This window comes from Gracilinanus agilis, chromosome 2 (genome assembly GCF_016433145.1).
Source record: "Gracilinanus agilis isolate LMUSP501 chromosome 2, AgileGrace, whole genome shotgun sequence".
In the NCBI taxonomy this organism is placed as follows: domain Eukaryota; kingdom Metazoa; phylum Chordata; class Mammalia; order Didelphimorphia; family Didelphidae; genus Gracilinanus; species Gracilinanus agilis.
This window is the reverse complement of record NC_058131.1, coordinates 691,873,145-691,891,321: the sequence shown is the minus strand read 5'-3', so window position 1 is coordinate 691,891,321 and position 18,177 is coordinate 691,873,145. Positions and strand designations below refer to the sequence as shown.

The 18,177-nt window shown below is 38.2% G+C and overlaps 1 protein-coding gene across 1 annotated transcript in view; it reads right to left on the bottom strand.

The window, feature by feature from the left end:
- The window catches only part of HMG20A (high mobility group 20A), a 75,018-nt gene extending 57,283 nt beyond the window's left edge, over positions 1–17,735 (bottom strand). Inside the window, exon 1 of the mRNA XM_044659171.1 lies at positions 17,659–17,735. The gene's annotated coding sequence lies outside the window, so the exon portion shown is untranslated. The remainder of the gene's footprint in view (positions 1–17,658) is intronic.
- Between the last annotated feature and the right edge of the window lie 442 nt (positions 17,736–18,177).

Sequence of the window (18,177 nt, the reverse complement as noted above, 5' to 3'; positions counted from 1 at the left end):
AGACAAGCAAATAACACCTAAAATCCTGCTTACCATCATCTCATCTCTAAAGGTTTGGTAGTGATTCTGACCTTCAAAGAATATCTCCTTAGTTCATAACAATCTGGTTATAAACTCAAGAAAGTTACAAATAATTTTGCCTCTCTGAATGAATTAGCTAGTTAACAAGACTATTAAATGAAATTTGTAAGGCCTGGACACAGTAAATAAGAAAAAAAAACACCATAGTTTTGGCATTCTCTTATAGACTGAAGTATAACACTCAAAATGTACCAAATAAATGATACTGAGGTTATAAAATAGATAGTAGATAAAAAGTTAACATCAAATTCAATATTCAATGTACACAGACATATAATTTGTGTTAGCTTAAAATTATTTTCCTAATTTACAAGATAATTTGCCAACCATCACTCATTTTAAACACATGGTTACAGCCTTTAAGCTACTGAGTAGTTAGCACAGCAGATAGAACACCAAGCCTGGAGTCAGGAAGACCTGGGTTCAAATCTAAGCCCAGATACTTCCTAGCTCTGTGACCCTGATAAAGTCCCTTAACCCCAATTTCCTAAGCCCTTACCATTCTTGTGCCTTAGAAATGATACTAAGACAGAAGGAGAAAAAAACCTACTGGGGCACCAGAAGGCTTAATTTCTAATCTGTCTTTCATACACACTCCCTATAATTTGTGTTTCTATCTCTCTAGTTCCCAATTCTTCCTCTCAATCCCTTTTTAATGCAATCTACTTCAGAACCTCTTGAGAATGATTACCATTCAGTATAATTACACATGCATTACCAAGTAGGACAGGCAGAGCAGTTAAACCAACTGGGATCCCACGATGCCAGTTAAGTTTTGGTCTCATGCCATTGCGGACTCCCAGAACGTGTCAGCATTATTTCAGTAAAGTAGGTTATAGGTATAGTCAATGCAGTCTTCCATGGAATTTACCAGGTGAAAAACAGATCTATATATCTATATATCTATATATCTATATATCTATATCTATATCTATCTAATATATATATGTATATATATATATGTGTATATATATGTGTGTGTATATATATATATATGTATATATATATACAGCAGGATATTTTGAAATGTAAAAAGGCATAAAAGCACTAGGCAAAAGAAAAGTATAGCTTCAAGTGACCAACTTTTCTAAAACCCAACATAAACACCTGATCTCCCTGCTCAGAGTTTAGCTTTGAAAACCCTCTTTATTTTTCCTGAGCCCATGTGCTAGACAAATGAAAAGGAATTAATTACACTTTCTCCAATAAAAAGCCCACAATGTAACCTGCCACAGTTCTGTCTGGAATTTGAAAACTCTTGAGCTGAAGCTCCCTTGGCCTCAGAAATGGCTTTCTCATGGCCAGATGAGGCAGGTGAGGCCTTCAAGCATAAGGTGTGATCCAATATCTATATATGAAGATCACTTTGGTGCCAATTAAATCTCCCTCCTTCCCTTACTCTTAGTGTTCTCATCTAGTCTCCATGCTGCTGATTGCTGCTGATTTCTGAAGTCTATTTATCCATCCCTAACCTCTCTCTTATCCTTTAGTTTTGCATTGCCAATTGTCTATTGGATATCTTAAGAGACATATCCTGGAGACATCTTAAACTCAATGTGTCCCAAACTAGACTCATTATATCCTCCATTCCCTTGGCCAAGCCCTCTCCTCTTCCTAACTTCTTCATTATGATCAAGGGCACTATCATCCTCCCAATCACCCAGCCTTGCAACCCAGGGGTCATCCTCAAATCCTCCCTCTTTCCATATTCAACATGCTGCCAAGGACTGTCAATTTTACCTCCATAACATCTCTAGCCCTTTTCTCTCTTCTGAAACTATTGGCCATACCCTTATCATCTCATATGTGGTTTATTGCAATGCTGTGAAAAAAAAAAAGGTTGGCCAAATAAAGTATAAGGACTGGATTTATGATTTCAATGGAATAGGAAACTCTCCGGCAAGGTGATCCTATCCACTTACCTTCTCTGGAACTTTTAGTCTTAGAAAGGCATCCAGAGTGCTGAGGGCTTAAGTGATCTACCCAGGGTCATAGAGCTGGTATATGACATAGGTGAGATTTTCACTCAGGTCCTTTTGGGTCCAAGGCCACCAAGAAACAAAGACTCTCAGAATTCAAACGTGGATTTATTTTCTACTTAATGGGATTCATTGCTTTGGCCCCTCCCAGAGGACCATGCTAAGTTGTGAAAAGAAAGAACACATGATCTGGGTCCAAGTTCTAGCTCTGTGCCTTAGCATGCAGCATGGTCTAGTGCAGTGATGGCAAACCTTTTAGAGACCATGTACTGTGAGTCCCTCCCCCAACCCCCAACCCCAGACAGGGGAGGGAGAAAGGGAGAGAAGTGGCCCAAGCACTCCTCTCAGGGGAGGGAGGAAGTGCTTCCATTGGGCTGCTGGACAGAGGGACAAGGGGGCACAGTGGAGAGGGGAAAGGGAGAAGCCCTCTGACTAAGTCCCTCTGCCTTTCTGGTTGGTCACAGCGCATGTGCCCAGAGGTCTCTGCATGCCAAAAGTTCACCAACACAGTCTAATCTGAAGTCCTGGACTGGAATCTTGGCTCTTCTACTAACTCCCTGTGAGGCATTAAGTAGGGTGCTTAGCCTTTCTAGGCTTTGTCTGCAAAACAAGAGGCTAAGATAAGACAGGATGATCTCTACTGCCCTTTGCTACTCTGACGTTCCCCTTTTCCTGCCTTTCCACTGTGAATCTATAATGCTTCAAACAAAAAGCTTCCATTCCCAGAACATGCTCTCCATAAATAAATCTCAACTACCTTCAAGAGGGAAATGCTATTTGGGTCAATGCCAGAAAAAGCCAAATTCTTGACCCCTTTTAAAATAGGGAAAAGGAAAATACAAATAAGATAGTCATTTGTTACCAAAAACAGGGCTGCTAGATGCAGTAACTACCCAAACTAAAGAGGACATACCATTAACACAAGCTGAAGGCAGCAGGACAAAGCTGACCCAAGTCCTTTTTTTTCTGGTACACTACAAGAATCTACAACATCCTCAGTATCATGGAATGGTGCAGAGATTTTAATTAAACTCCAGGGAAAAGAAAACCTGCCAATTAGAATTTTGCAAGTAGTTTGTTTTCCTAGGAAATAAGTGGCTAGCAGCTGACACTGTCTTTTTGGCAAAATAAAGCTGCTCATGCCCCCTTTCAGAAATCAACATAAAAACCACTCCATAACATTTACATAATATAGTCCTTAAATTAGCACTTAGCCAGAAAAGACTGTTCTTACATATGGTATGGTCTTACAACACTACTATCATGACTTGGCACATAATAATACTGTCACACCTCAATTTTATCTATATTGTTCTTCTTCTATATGCTTCTGGGGGTAGGGGAGGAGGTCAATGAGTCATGCTTTAGAAAACTAAAGAGAGCCTGCAGTGGAAACTACAGATTTATGAAATTCAGAAATATATTTAATAAAATCTAGAAGCAAACACTGATAAATTCTTATCAGCTTCCAAATTCACTGGCTCAAGAATTTCTATCTAGTAAATCTGTACTATATCAATAAATAGGTGAAGCTTTAAAAAATTATTTCTCCCAGAGATTGAATAATAAACAATTTGGCTTAAAGGAAAAATAAATTATATTTTCTAATAGGAAACTTGACATTTTCTAAGCATTCAAAATTCTCATTCTTTTAACTTTATTACGAACCCTTAACCATAGTTCTTCCATTCCCCCCCTTTTACAATTTTGCACGGAAGTACTAAGAAATGTGGTTCCTGCTTATAGTTGTTTATAGGACTCCTGGGATCTGGACTCTAGAAATAAAACTTAAAGGATTCATTTGACTCACAGTAAAGAATTGGGTAAAAAGAACCCTAAAATACTTCCTCTCTGAAATTTACCTTGGTCTTAACTGGAAACAGGTATTATTTTCTGTTAAGAACTGACTATTGTTAACAAATTGTTTCAAACTATTGTACATCTGAAGATTTTCCCCTCAAAAGATGAAATTAGGCAATTCATTTTTACTTTCATCTGACTCTTATAAAATCATGTAACAAAAGTTACTGAGTTGAATGAGTACCATTTCTCTAAAAAATTAAGATTTTTCAATATTGGGCTTTAGTTATTTAATAATGGAAAGAAGACTGGATATGGCTAGAAGACTGACTGGGGCAAGTCATTCCATCTCTACAGCCCTCAATTTCCTCTTATGTAAAATCAAGGAGATAGACTAGCTGACCGTAGGAGCTTTTCTAGCTCTCTATGACTAGAATCCTAAATGGGAATATGTTAGAAGAGAAAGGCATCAACAATGTGGAATAGCCATCATTCTTTGCCAAGTATCAATGTAAAGATTTGCCACCTTGCCATGACACAGTCATGATGGACACAATGTTAATAATACATTGTATACCATGCTTCTAACCTAGCGGCAGGAAAATGCTTGAATAATTAGACCAACTCAGTACCATGCTCCAAAAATTCTGGTTCTGGCAAAGGACACAAGTGGCCCCACCAAGATGCCACCACTGAGAGCACTCTGCCTCTAGTTTCAAATTTAGGAAATGTCAGCAGGTGTAGCTGAGCTATAGAAGTTGGGTAAAACCTGGCCACAACTGCCAACTCCACTGAGCAGAAGAGATGCTCATCATTAACTGAGATCCCTGGAGAATTCCAAGAAAGATCTTTAGCACAGAACAAAGGCCACTGTAATTCCATACAGATGACAATTAAGGAGGAACAGAGAACTAGTCCTGATTATGGTTACTAAGCATCAACAATATATTAGCTCTGTTACAACTCATATATGATACAGTTTTTGTAATAGGAACTTATGCCTACTTACTACCTCAAGTAAAATGAAGCACATGACATAAGAGTATTTGTGTAATATAAAAATATCAAGACACAAAAAACTGAACAGCTGTTAGCTTTCATTTGTTTTGAGTGTCTTTGTTTTTTTACTGTTTGGTAGTTAGGATAAACTACAAACTCTATAGCTGGACATTAAGCCCCTCTATGACAGTGTTGGTGAACCTTTTAGAGATCACATGCCCAAATCGCACCTTCAAGCTGCCTATGAGCCCTATTACCCCAGACAGCAGAGGAAGGAAGTCTTGAATTGGTCTGTTGGACAGAGGGGCAGGACATGTGAAAATTGTCCTCAGTCGTAGTAGAGAAGGGGAAGGAGCAGCCCCCTCCAGCATGCCAAGCCTTTGCCAATACGGCTCTACGACCTTACTCCAACCTAACTTTTAAGCTTAAGTTCCTTTCACACACTCTACGTTCCAGCCAAACTGGAAAACTAGTTATTCACTACTTTTGTTGTTGGGCATGGATATAGCCTATACTCCAAAACCTGGATTCATTTCTGTCTCTTTCTCTTCCTGGAAGGTTCCTCTCAGATACTAGCCTTCTATGACATTTCCCCCAATTCCCTCATCTCAAATTTTCTTAGAGTACTAAATCTGGAGTACATTGCTTTCATTCCACTGTACTGTGTCATCCTAAATGGGGTACATCCACATTAATTAATCTTAAAGACTTTGTGAAAAGGGACTGTTGTTCTTTTTCATTTTGTTTGCATCAGTGTCCAGCATAGGGTCTGCCATATAAGAGGTGCTTGGTAAATATTTACTGAATTAAAGGGAAGGACAGTGCCTGAGGTAGCTCTGGTTGAGAATGGAATTAGAGGGTCCTATGTTGTAGAAAAAGCACAGGGCCTAAAATCAGGAAAACCAGAGACCAAATCCAGCCTTAGACCCTTACTAGCTGTGTGACTCTGGAAAAGTCACTTAAGCCTGTTTGCCTTAATTTCCTCATCTGCAAAACAAGCTGGAGAAGGAAATGGCAAACTCCTCTAGTATCTTTGCCAAGAAAATCTCATGGGGTGACCAATGAAATGAGTGAAAAGGAATTATTGTATTAGATTCAGATTCTTCAAAAGAAACTCAGCATGATGCATAGTAGAGTGGAAAAAGAAAAGAATATGCCCATGTTAAAAAGGAGATTCCTAGTTTGTTGGAACTGAATTGGTTACTATCTTCTAGATTAATACTTTGTTTTCTTGTTTTAAACTCTTGTCTTCTATCTTAGAATTAATATTAAGTATCAGTTCCAAGGCAGAAGAGAGGTAAGGGCTAGGCAATTGGGCGAGGCAGTAAGTACCCTCATAAATTTTTGAGGCCAAATTTGAACCCGGGACCTCCCATCTCCAGGCCTGGCTCTTTATCCACTGAATCACCTAGCTAACTCAAATCAATAATTGTTATGGTCTAAGGGGAAGTTATAATCCTTATTTCACTATCTCATCTAGCATCAGGCTTTCCTAAAGGATACAGGTTATGATAAAAACAAATCTTTTGATTTGTTTGCCTGACAACTTTTGCTTTAAAACCAGAAACTCTCTACATTAAGATGATCTGACTTCATATCCAAGTGGCATCTGAAGATTAATATTCACTGAGGCCAAAGGACAATTATGAGTTCTGTGTAAAGGGAACCCCTTTCCTGTCAAGGTCAAGAACTTTCGGCTTGTCCGAGCCATCCCATTAGCGACCCAGAACTAGGGGTTACAGGTCCGGGTCATAGAGATGTGGTAGACCAAAGCAGAGGGAAAGGACATGATGTGGAGAAGGAAGACTATAAAAGAAAATTTTTTTTATTTCTTTTCTTCTTTATTTCTTTGACTATATTTATATTAAAATTTAAATGTTAAAAGCTACTATCATCTTTGTGACTTAGGGGTATATTATTTTTTTAAAAATGGTGACCACAATAGTCTTTTTTAAAAAATAATATTATATTTCCAAACATTACATTTAGCATATTACATCTGGCATACTAGTTCAATGAATATGTATTGCATTTTGGGAAAGGCATGAATAGGAATAAATCTTGCCCCTACTCTCAAGGATCTTCTTAGTGGAAGGCCAGTTTTTTTAAAACTAGAAGACAAAGTAGAATAGAAAAGAATATACTAGTCACCTTGTGAAAGAAACTCCAAAATGCAAAATGCAAACTCCAAGGAATGTCACTGCCAAAGCCCAGAGATTCTAGATTAAAGAAAAATATATAAGTGCATTATTATATACTATAAAGTAGATAGTAAAAGTATAAGAAGAAAGGTAGAGTTAGGGATTGATAGGACAGAAAGATTACTACATCCATCTGGATTTTAAAAAAACAAGTACTAGCATCCCATCTGCACAATGAAAAAGAACAAAACAGTAAAATCCATTTTTGGGGGGCTGTTAAACACTGAGGGGATTATAGTACTAGGAGCAGAGAAGGAATTTTGTGGGGCTCACACTTCATGTAACTTCTATTTTTCTCTAAGAAGAAACAAAATTGCTTTTGGGTTCAACTAGTTGATCACAACGCAGAGTACTAACCACTATACGATCACAACATTTGTTAATAGATGTCTACGTCACATCTTGAACATCAGATGGCCTGAAAAGATCTCCAATGCTAGTCTCTGGGAAAGAACAATCCAGTATCCCATTAGTCAGGACATAAAGAAATGTAAGTGGAGATGGATAGGACATACACTACGAAAACCGGAAGACAACGTAGCCAGACAAGCATTGAGCTGGAACCCTTCAGGGAGGAGGAAAGTTGGAAGACCAAAACAGACCTGGCGAAGATCTGCCGAAAATGAAACAAAAACAGTCGGAATGACATGGGCCCAGCTGGGGGAAGTTGCCCAGAACAGAGTCCGTTGGCGTGAGATGGTTGCGGCCCTATGCTCCTAAGGAGTCAACAGGAATAATAATAATAAATAATAAAGTTGATCACAGAATTAAGAGCAGAGACCTATCAATTGTTGTGGGAGGCACAGAATGTGAGTGAGATCTTCAAGTTGTCCAACAATCTTGAAATATTCACAACCTCTTTAGGTATCTACAGACATTTAGCATGGAAAAAAATATATACATATATATATATATATATATATATAAAACCCTATATATACATATATACTATTACATATTAATGATATATATTCTATACATGATAGATACACACACTAAAGCCAGAGAGAACCAGCTTAATTCAGCAAACATGCCTTTTAGAATATAATGCCTTCCTTTCTTCAAATACAGATTCACAGATCTGAGGCCTAGAGATCACCAAACCTTGCATTTGGACATCGACAGATGGTAGCACACTTAGAAACTGCAGCCAGGAGATACTGATTTGCTCAAGGTCATACGACTCAGAAGTGGTGGCAACCAGTGCTTTTTCTACTCTACATCATCATGATGCTCCATTTCTCTTCCAAACACATCTAATAAAATTTCTATGTAGATATAATATCATTAGTAACAGCTAGCAATTATATAGTGTTTTAAAGCTTGCAAAGTGCACACATCTGAGTGCTTTGTATTTACCACGAAGTTGTGTGAATAGAAGAATCATGCCTTTATTTATTCTTGGCCAAGGTTAATGTTATCACACACCAAAATGTTTAATATTCAACAGGGAAGAACAGGCAGAATGTGAGAATAGAGGTCAAGCTAATCAAGACATACCAAATAGATCTAACATCTGCAATCCTGTTGCAAACATGGAATTCAATTCTGCCAGCCCACATTTTGTTCTCAGCTATGTCTTAGCTCACTGATGTAGCAGAGAAAGTGCTCTGGTAAACCTGAGAGTGTTACATAAATGCCAGTCTTTATTATTCCTGTTAAAATCTGGCTAATATTTCATCATAGAATGAAGGAAGCCTGGTCAAAGGCTTATGGCAGTGGACTTCAAATCCCACAGGAGAGGCAGTATGGTAGAGTGAAAGAGAACTGGATTCAAATCTGGCCTCTTTCACTTATTAGGTGATCTGGGGTATGTACTTAACCATTCTATAAATACAAAATCCCTTCACCTCTCTGGTTCTGGTTTCCTTATCTGTAAAATGAAGGGTTTGGTTGGCTTTAAATGGCAATTAAAATTCCTCCTTTCTCGAAGTCTACTATTTTATGTTCTACCATGCTGGAAAGGCAATGAATATGGACCTAATGAGACCAAGACTGTCATATGAGAACCACATAGCCTCACTAAGTTCACAGACACTCAAGAGGTTAACTGCAGGGTGATAAATTTTTCATCCATAAGAACTCACTCACAAAAGGTTAGATCACTTAAAGACTGCAAATCTGGTGTACCTACACTGGCAAAATGATGATAAATACTTGTTGAATAGATCCTTGAAATGTTATGATAGACAATGCTGTTTCATGAATTATTTCTTACCTCCACAGACTTCAGAGTAGGGATTACTGTGTATAACTAAGTATTTAAAATTTAGAGGGAACCTCCTAACATCTTGCTACACTGAAAAAATACAAATAATATAATGGATGCATGACTAAAATAAAAATTCACAGATACCATAGGTTACATCAACTTTTAAGTATAGGGGAAACTCTAGAGTCATCCTTTATTAAGGCTTCCTTAAAGCTATTGTAATTGTTATCATGAAGTTACTAAAGCAGTCTAGGAAATTAGTAGTCTTCTCTTTGCTAAAGAAAGCTAAAGAAAGCATTGATGGGTAGATACTGAATTCTCAAGCTCCTAGCACTATATTCCCATTGAATGAATTCAAGACTTAAAAATAGATAGATGGTTCTCCAATGCACAAATGGTCAAAATATATGAACAGGCAATTTTCAGATGAAGAAATCAAAGCCATCAATAATCATATAAAAAAGTTCCAAATCGCTCTTGATTAGAGAAATGAAAATAAAACAACATGCAGGTACCACTTAACACCTGTCAAGATTAGCCAATATGGCAGTAAAGTGATAAATGCTGGAGGGGATGTGGCAAAATTGGGACACTAGTGCATTGTTGGTAGAATTATGAACTGATTCAACCATTCTGGAGGGCAATTTGGAACTATGCCCAAAGGGCTATAAAACCATGCAAACCTTTTGATCTGGTAATACCACTACAGGGTCTGTATCACAAAAAGATAATAAAAAAGGGGGAAAGGACCTACTTGTACAAAAATATTTACAGCAGCTCTTTTTGAAGTGGCAAAGAATTGGAAACTGAATGGGGATATCTATCGAATGGAGAATGGCTGAATAAATTGTGGTACATGGTGGTGGAACACTATTGTGCTATATAAGAAATGATAAGCGAGGTGATTTCAGAAAAAGCTGGAAAGATCTGCAGGAACTGATGCAGAGTGAAATAAACAGAACTGGGAGAACACTGAATTATTACAATAATAGCAATATTGGATGACTATCTATGAAAACTTGGCTACTCTCAGCAATGCATAGCTCTGGGACAATCCTGAAAGACTTATGACAGGGAATGTTATCTACCTCCAGAGAAAGAACTGTTGGAATGGTCTTTCACATGAGTGTATTTATGATTTTATTTTGGGATTTTAGTTATGTGTAAGTTTGCTTTTACAACAATGATGGTAGTAGTTAAAGCAGTACAGTCAAGTTTTCTTCCACAAAATTCCTGTTAAACATAGATGTAGGAAATCTAGGTCTATGAAAATGCATCTAAAAAATGCACCAGACCAAATCTTGATGGGGAAATCCAAAAAAAGTCATAATGACCAGCTCTGCTTCACATCAAGAGAAAGAGAAGTCTATGGATTTTGAGGACAGGGATCAATCAAAAGCAAGTAGCACCCAGGGAAAGGCTGTGCTTCAAGGCCAAAGGATATCCCAGACCCATCTTAGGGCACTATTAGGCCCATACTGGGGTACTGCAAGGGGAACAGGTGTGAACTGGCAACTTTGTCCACCACTACTTAGATCCAGGGTGAATAGAGAACTGGGGTGGTGGTAGAGTGGAGTAGGGCTTAGACCACAGAAACAAAGCTCAGCCTCCAGAAGAATAACTAAGTAAGGAATCCCAAACCAAGGGGAAGTCCCACTTCAGCCATTCTAGGCCAAAAGAGCTTTGTTGATAGGGACTGAGTGAAAAATCAGTCTGCTATTGCTCAGGTTCAAACCCAGATCAGGTACTTGCAGAATTCAGACCAGGGAAGCAGTAATTAGACTCTGCCCTTGATCAGACCACTTTTAGGATAATCAAAGCATACAGGTCCCCAGTCTATTCCTTGGGATCCTGAAATAACAACACTCAGGATCAGTCTAGGTTTCTCCAGAAGAAGAGCAGAACAAAGTTCTAATATCACAATCCTAAAATCAAATTTGAAGTCAGAATATAAATTGACAGAGTAAGGAAAAAAAATGCTATTGTGATATTAAGGGAAACACAAGACATAATCTCAAAAGAGAATGATTCCAAAATATCTACAAGCAACGTTTCAGAGAAAAACATAGCTTGGGCACAAATTAAACTTAAATTCCTAGAGTAGACAAAGCAAGAGTTTTTAATTTAAATTCAATGAGATTACTGAGGAAAACACTGGAAAGGATGAGAATTATGGAAGAAAATTGGAAAGGGAATTAATTAATAGCTTGGCACAAGAGGTATACAAACCTGGGTCAAGCAACAAACTCGCTGAAAATCGGAATGGACCAAATGGAAAGCTAATGACTCCACGAGACAAGAAATATTAAAAAAAAAAAAAAGGCAAAAGACCCAAAAGATAGAAGAAAATAAAACATATCTCATATCAAAAATAAATGACCTGAAAAAAATTAAGAATCACTAAACTATTTGAATACCACAAGCCTTGATAGCATATTTCAAGAAAACTGGCTAGTTCTCTTAAAACCAGAGGACAAAGTAGAACTAGAAAAGAATACTACTAGTCATGTCATTAAAGAAACCCCAAAATGAAAACTCCAAGGAATGTCATAGCTAAAGCTCAAAGAGTCTAGGTCAAAAAAAAACAACATAGCAAGCAACCAGAAAGAATTCAAGTACCAAGGAATCACTCAGGAACATATGCAATTTAGCAGTTGCCACGATAAAAAAGCAGAGAACTTGGAATATGAGACTCCAGAAGGCAAAGGATATAGGCTTACAGCCAAGAATAACTTTCCCAGCAAAATGAAGTATAATGCTACAGGGGAAAATCGAACTTTAATGCAATAGAGGACTTCTAAGCATTCCTGACGGAAAACACCAGAGCTATATACAAAATGAAGTGCAAACATAGGAGTGAGGAGAAACATAAAAAGACAAACAGAAATGAACAATGATAAAGAACCAAATAAGGATAAACTGCTTTACATTCAAATATGAGAGAATGATACTTGTGTCCTCTTCCTTTCCCTATCATCTTTAGGGATCAGAGGCAGTCTAATTAGACAAGGCCTGGAAATGGTTCTGTTATTCCTGAATGATCTTAAGAGAATAATGGAAAGAGAGGGGAAGAAGAATATTCTGGGGGGAAGGAAAAGATAAGGAGATAGTATCTCACATAATCAGGATAGACAAGTAGACATATATATTAACAAGGAGGGGGTTGGAGGGAAGCAGCTGATGTTTGAATCCACTCTCATCTAAACTGGTAAAAAAAGACAGAGCTGGGTACACAAAGTTCACACAACAAGAAAATACTTTAAAAAGGGTCATGGGGAGGGGAATTAGAAAGAGGATAAATTAAGAGAGGGATCAATCCTATTGAAAAAACTAAGAAAGTATAAAAACATTCAAAGCTTCTTTTTGAGATGGTAAAGAATGGGAAGCCAAGGGTCTAAAAACTAGGGAATGGATGAACAAACTGCAGTATATAAATGACAGAATACTACTACCCTGTATGAAAAGATGGGGCAGGTTGCAGAGAAATTGAGGAAGACACATATGAACTGATGTTGAGTGAAGTGAACAGAACCAAAGAATAATATGAACAATGACAGCAATATGGTAAAAGCAAATAAACAACTTTGAAAGAATTAGAAACTCATTAGCATAATAACCAATCACTATTCCAGAAGACTAATGATGAAACAAGCCAATTTCTATTGAAGAAGTAAAGGATTCAGAGTGCAGAATGAAACAAACGTTTTTAGACATGGCAAATGTGGAAATCTGCTTTGATTTGTTATATATGCTTGTAATGGGTTCTGTGTTTCTTCCGTTTTCAATCTGGGGTACAGTGAGGAAGTTTGGGGGAAATGTGAGAAGGCAGATTTTTGCTGATTGAAATAATTAAAAAATTTTAAGATGTTGTATGCAAACTAAAAATTAAATAAAAAAGAGAGCACATCTTTCTTTATTCTATTTGTATCTCCTGAAAGGGATGTGGCAGTTTTTAAGTTAAGCAGGTTGAGAATCAGACTCACTTTGTGTGGCTTCAGGACAAAACTAGGACCAATGGAGAGAATCGACAGAGGCAGATTTTGACTACATAAAAGAACTCTTCGACAATGAGAGCTTTCTAATAATGGAATGGGAGGCCTTAGGAAATAATAACATGTTCCCCAATACTGTTGATGGAGGAAAGAGTATAGAAAGGAATGGGACTGAATGAGCTTACAATCTCTCAGGTTCATTCCAGTTGAGATGCTGATTCTAGTCTTGGGGGTTAGAGAGAGAAGTGTGTGAGTACTCCTGTAACACATTTAATTAATATTTATTGAACTGAAAGTCTGGGTATTGAAACAGAGGATGCAATAGAGTTTAGATAAGTCAGGCTGCAATGCTGAGAATAGGGGTTTTAAACAGTTTAAATTGAAGCAAGATCAGACACATTTTAGGTTGTAGTTTGGGTGCTGTCCAAACCATGATCATACCCTCTACCTTTTAAGTAGGGAGGCAGCAATTGAGCTTCCTAGCCTTGATTTCCATCTGGAAAGTAAAACATTAAAGTTTTTGCAACTTTAACAAAACAAGGAAGAAAAATATAAAAACATCTTACCCACTCACTACTCAAACCTTCAGGATATAAAAACAGTGTATCAAGAATGTTAGTATACTTTTGGAGGGAGGGACCTAAAATGGACAAAAGATAGACGAAAATAGTCAACATGTAGAAATCATAGGAAAGATGATTCTAGTTCAATGTATACAATTTTTTGTTTTGTTTTGTTCAAATAAGAGCGATCCTCAAACACTGTCCAGTAAGATAGTGAGCTCTATATCACTTAAAAGAGAGACTGGATGTCCACTTGTTAGGAATGTTGCAGAGGGACCTACATTGAATTGAAGTAAAAGATTTCTGGAGTCCATTGGCACTCAAAAGTTCTGTTTCAATAGAATAAAATATTTCTGTAAGATGATAAATGTTATAAATTCTGCCAATGGGCTGAGTTTTGTATTATTGACCCTTATTCCTAATTATTTTAGCCTGTATCAACTCTGGATGCTTTGAGAAGTGATGTGAGGATATAATCTGAGTATTATTACTTAGACCTACAGGTTCTTAAATAATTCAGTTAAAACAAAATTTTAGTCACATACCCCCAAATAAAGTCCATACTCTTTAGTTTATTTTCTCATTTTTATTTAGTGTTCTGACTAGAAAAAAATAACAGAAATAGCAACCAAGCATATTTTTTAAATCCTTACCTTTTTTCATAAAATCAATACTATGTTGTGGTTCCAAGGTAGAAGAGTAATAAGGGATAGGCAATTGGGGTTAAGTAACTTCCCAGGGCCACATAGCCAGGAAGCATCTGAGGTCATTTTTGAATCTAGGACCTCCCATCTCTAGGCCTGCCTCTTAATCCACTGAACCATCTAGCTGCCCCCTAGCAAGCATATTTTTAAAACTTCCTTTTATTAAAGAGCAAATCCACAAGCTTCTCCATATAACTCTTTCTAAAACATTCTATCATCTTCAACCTCTCTACTCTGCACATACTCCTCTAATATTTCTCCTTTAATAGAACCAATGAATAACTGCCACTTATCAGAAAACATCCTTTCTCAGATACGTGCTTTATATATTGCTTTTTCTGAACAGACACTTCTTCAACCTGCTCAAGTCTTTAAGCTACTGCAATTTTTCTTATTTCTATTATATTGCATTTCTCCTGTGTAACATCATAAAAGGCCAATTTAATATACTCCTTTGCTTTCCAACTACCCAAAGGAAATGTAACTATTGGAATCCATATTTTAACATCATTTTCTCCAACTTTTTCACAATTTCCTATTATTTCCATAATTCCAAATCCTAGAGTTTAATCTGTTAGAGTAAATCTATAATACTCTGTAGGTTTTATAGCGTTACAAGTAATAAATATTTCTATTTTCCATCTGACAAAATGTTTTAATGATAATGAAATAAATATCTTGCTAATTATTTATGTTCCCCTCTTTTAGCAAACTGCACTCAGACTTTATGTTGTCGGTTTTTTTTTTTCTCAATCCACTTTATTTATGGTAATTCTGCAAGTCCTTCATTCACTCCTTTCTCACCCATTACAACAAACTAAAGACTAATAATTGAATTTTCAAGATCTGGAATAATCTTTTTTAATTCTTCAAAACAAAAATTACAAAAAATGAAGAAATCAAGTTCTAATTTTCGAATTTGTTTAAATAAAATAGTTCATTAGACATTCAACAGAAATAAATAAAAAGCTTTACTCTCTAAATTGTTTCAAATCGGGCCAATTAACAATAGCAATCTCAGTTCACAACACACTAAATGCTTCAGAGTTGCTAATAGAATAAAGTAAGCAGAACCAAAAGAACAATTTATAGGTTGATCACAAAGATGCAATGGAAAACAGACTCCAAAGACTACAGAGCTCTAATCAATATAGTGACCAATCCTAAAATCAATCAATACATAAGAATGTGTTAAGCGCCTACCCACTATTTGTCTAACACCCATAATATACTAGATGCTTAGGACACAAAGGGGAAACAAAACAGTCCCTAAAGGAACTTACTTTGTATCAGGAAAACAATACACACATCCATACATATACTCATTTATACCAAAAATGTACAAATAAATACAAGGGGGGGTGGGGGGAAGAGGTACTAATTGCTTGGGAAATATGGGGGATAGAATGTTGTTGAAGCACACCTCCCACCAGGTGGAAGGGCTGGGTTGGACCTTTAGGTAGAGAACAAAGCAAACATTTGCAGATATAGTCAATGTGCTGATTTGTTTTGCTTGACTACTTGTTACAAAGAAAGGTTCTGTGGTTAGGAAAGGGAGAAGAACAGCAATGTAAAAAAAGAAAATCAATAAACAATATTTTTAAAAAGAGGGCTTATTTCAATCCTTTCACTTCATAGATAAGCAAACTGAAGCCCTTGGAAAGGTTAAGCGTCACACACTTAAAGTCTAAGGTCATACACATCAAGAATTTGAACATGGGTCTTCTGACTTCAATCCAGAGCTTTTTTACTTAATACCTCATACTGCTTTCTCAAGAACAATCATCTTTAGTAGAGGTGGAGATGCTTTACAAATAGTATCTCATTTTATCCTTGCAACAATCCTAGGAGGGGGGTGCTGTTATTATCCCCATTTTACAAATGAGGAAATAGAGGTTAAGTAACAGGTGTCAGTAGGCTAGTAAATTCTGTAACCAAATTTGAACTCCAAGTCCAGTTCTCCATCCACTGCCCCACCAATCTGTCTTATTAAGAACATAATAGGGGGTAGATAGGATTGAGAGTAAGGCTTGGAGACTGGCATTCTTGGGTTCAAATCTCAGATACTTGCATGGCCCTGGGCAAGTCACTTAACTCCCACTTCCTAGCCCCGTTTGCACTTCTGTCAATACACAGTATAGATTCTAAAACAAAAGATAGGGGTTTAAAAAACCAAACACCTTATTAGCACTTAAGTATTCCTCAAAATGAATTATTTTGAAGTCTATAAATTAGAATTTAATTCACTTCAAAATTTGCCAAACTTCCAGATGTTTAGACACTGAAGACATGGATGAAAAATAAGTTTCCTTAAGGGAATATACACTCTAGGACACAAATCAAAAATAAATACGTTGGTCTATTCCCACTAGCTAGTAAGTCAGACAATGATTACCTTGCACCAGCTAGCTCTGGATAAATGTTGGACGAATTGAAATGATTTCACTACTGCTCACACAACTTCTTATGGAGGTTGCCCCAAAATCTCCTCACAGTTTAATACCAGACCAGCCTCAGCCACACTAAGACTTTTGGGACAACCTGGACAAGAGATTGTTGTAGTCAGGCAGCCTAAAAACACACGAGGAAGCTGAGGAGGGCTCAATGACCTTAACCAACGGATCTGGGTATCTGGAAGAAACGAGTTTATTTGTTGAAGACGATTTACATTCTATTACTACTGTTATTTTCTTAGAAAGGATTCAGGCCTCAGCGTCTTCTATTCACTGAAAACTACCTGGACCCAGAGCTCAGAGAACACAGCTGGAGGTGGGAAATGACTTGCAATTAGGGGCTGGGCTGCTAGTGGTTTATTACAGTGCGAGAAGCATCATCACCTGGTGGGGCTGGGGGTGGGAGAGCCTTCCCCGAGACCACCCCGCCTCAAATCAACCTCCTCACCGGAAGTGAGCAGGTACCCAGAGCTGAGCCCTCCCCTCCGGAAGTAGGTGGCCCCTTTGCCAGGCCCCCTCCCCCACCGGAAGTGGTCGGCCCCCCAATCGGTCAGTCTCCAACCAGGCAAACTCAGGGTCCACAATGGGAAAGGAGCGCGGGAAGAAGGGGTGCGTCCGAGGCTGCTCGGGCATCTCGATGCCGGTCCCCCCGAGGGTGGTCCCCGCTTACTGACCTGCAGCCGGCGGCCGGGGGAAAGGCCCCCAGCGCGGAGCACAATTCCCTCAGCCCTATACAGACGCGTCCGCTCTCCGCTCAGGGTCGCTTCACGGCTCGACGCACAGATCCCTCCGCCGAATCCCTCTCCCTTCCCCCTCCCGCCAGGGATGCCCCTTTCCTCTCCGTGTCTAAGATAGCTAACTGTATCCTAGAGCCCCTGCCTTGGGAAGGAACACTGGCATTTATCCCAGTGTGGCTCAAGGCCAGGCGAAACTTCCCGCGCCACATTCCTCGAAAAACTTCCGGGATTCTTTTTCTCGGTGGCGGAATGAACCTACGTACGTATGACCAATAGAAAATTCCCGCAGAGCTTGCTGGGAGTTGTAGTTTATTTACTCTGCCCAGGGAAGACGCCGGAGGCCCAAGCGAAACGCATCCAAGTCGTTCAAGAGAACGGACAGGGGGAGGGGAAGCTGCTTCAGATTTAGTTTGCTCTCGTTTTTCACCCCACACCCCCTCGCAACCCAGGAGCCCC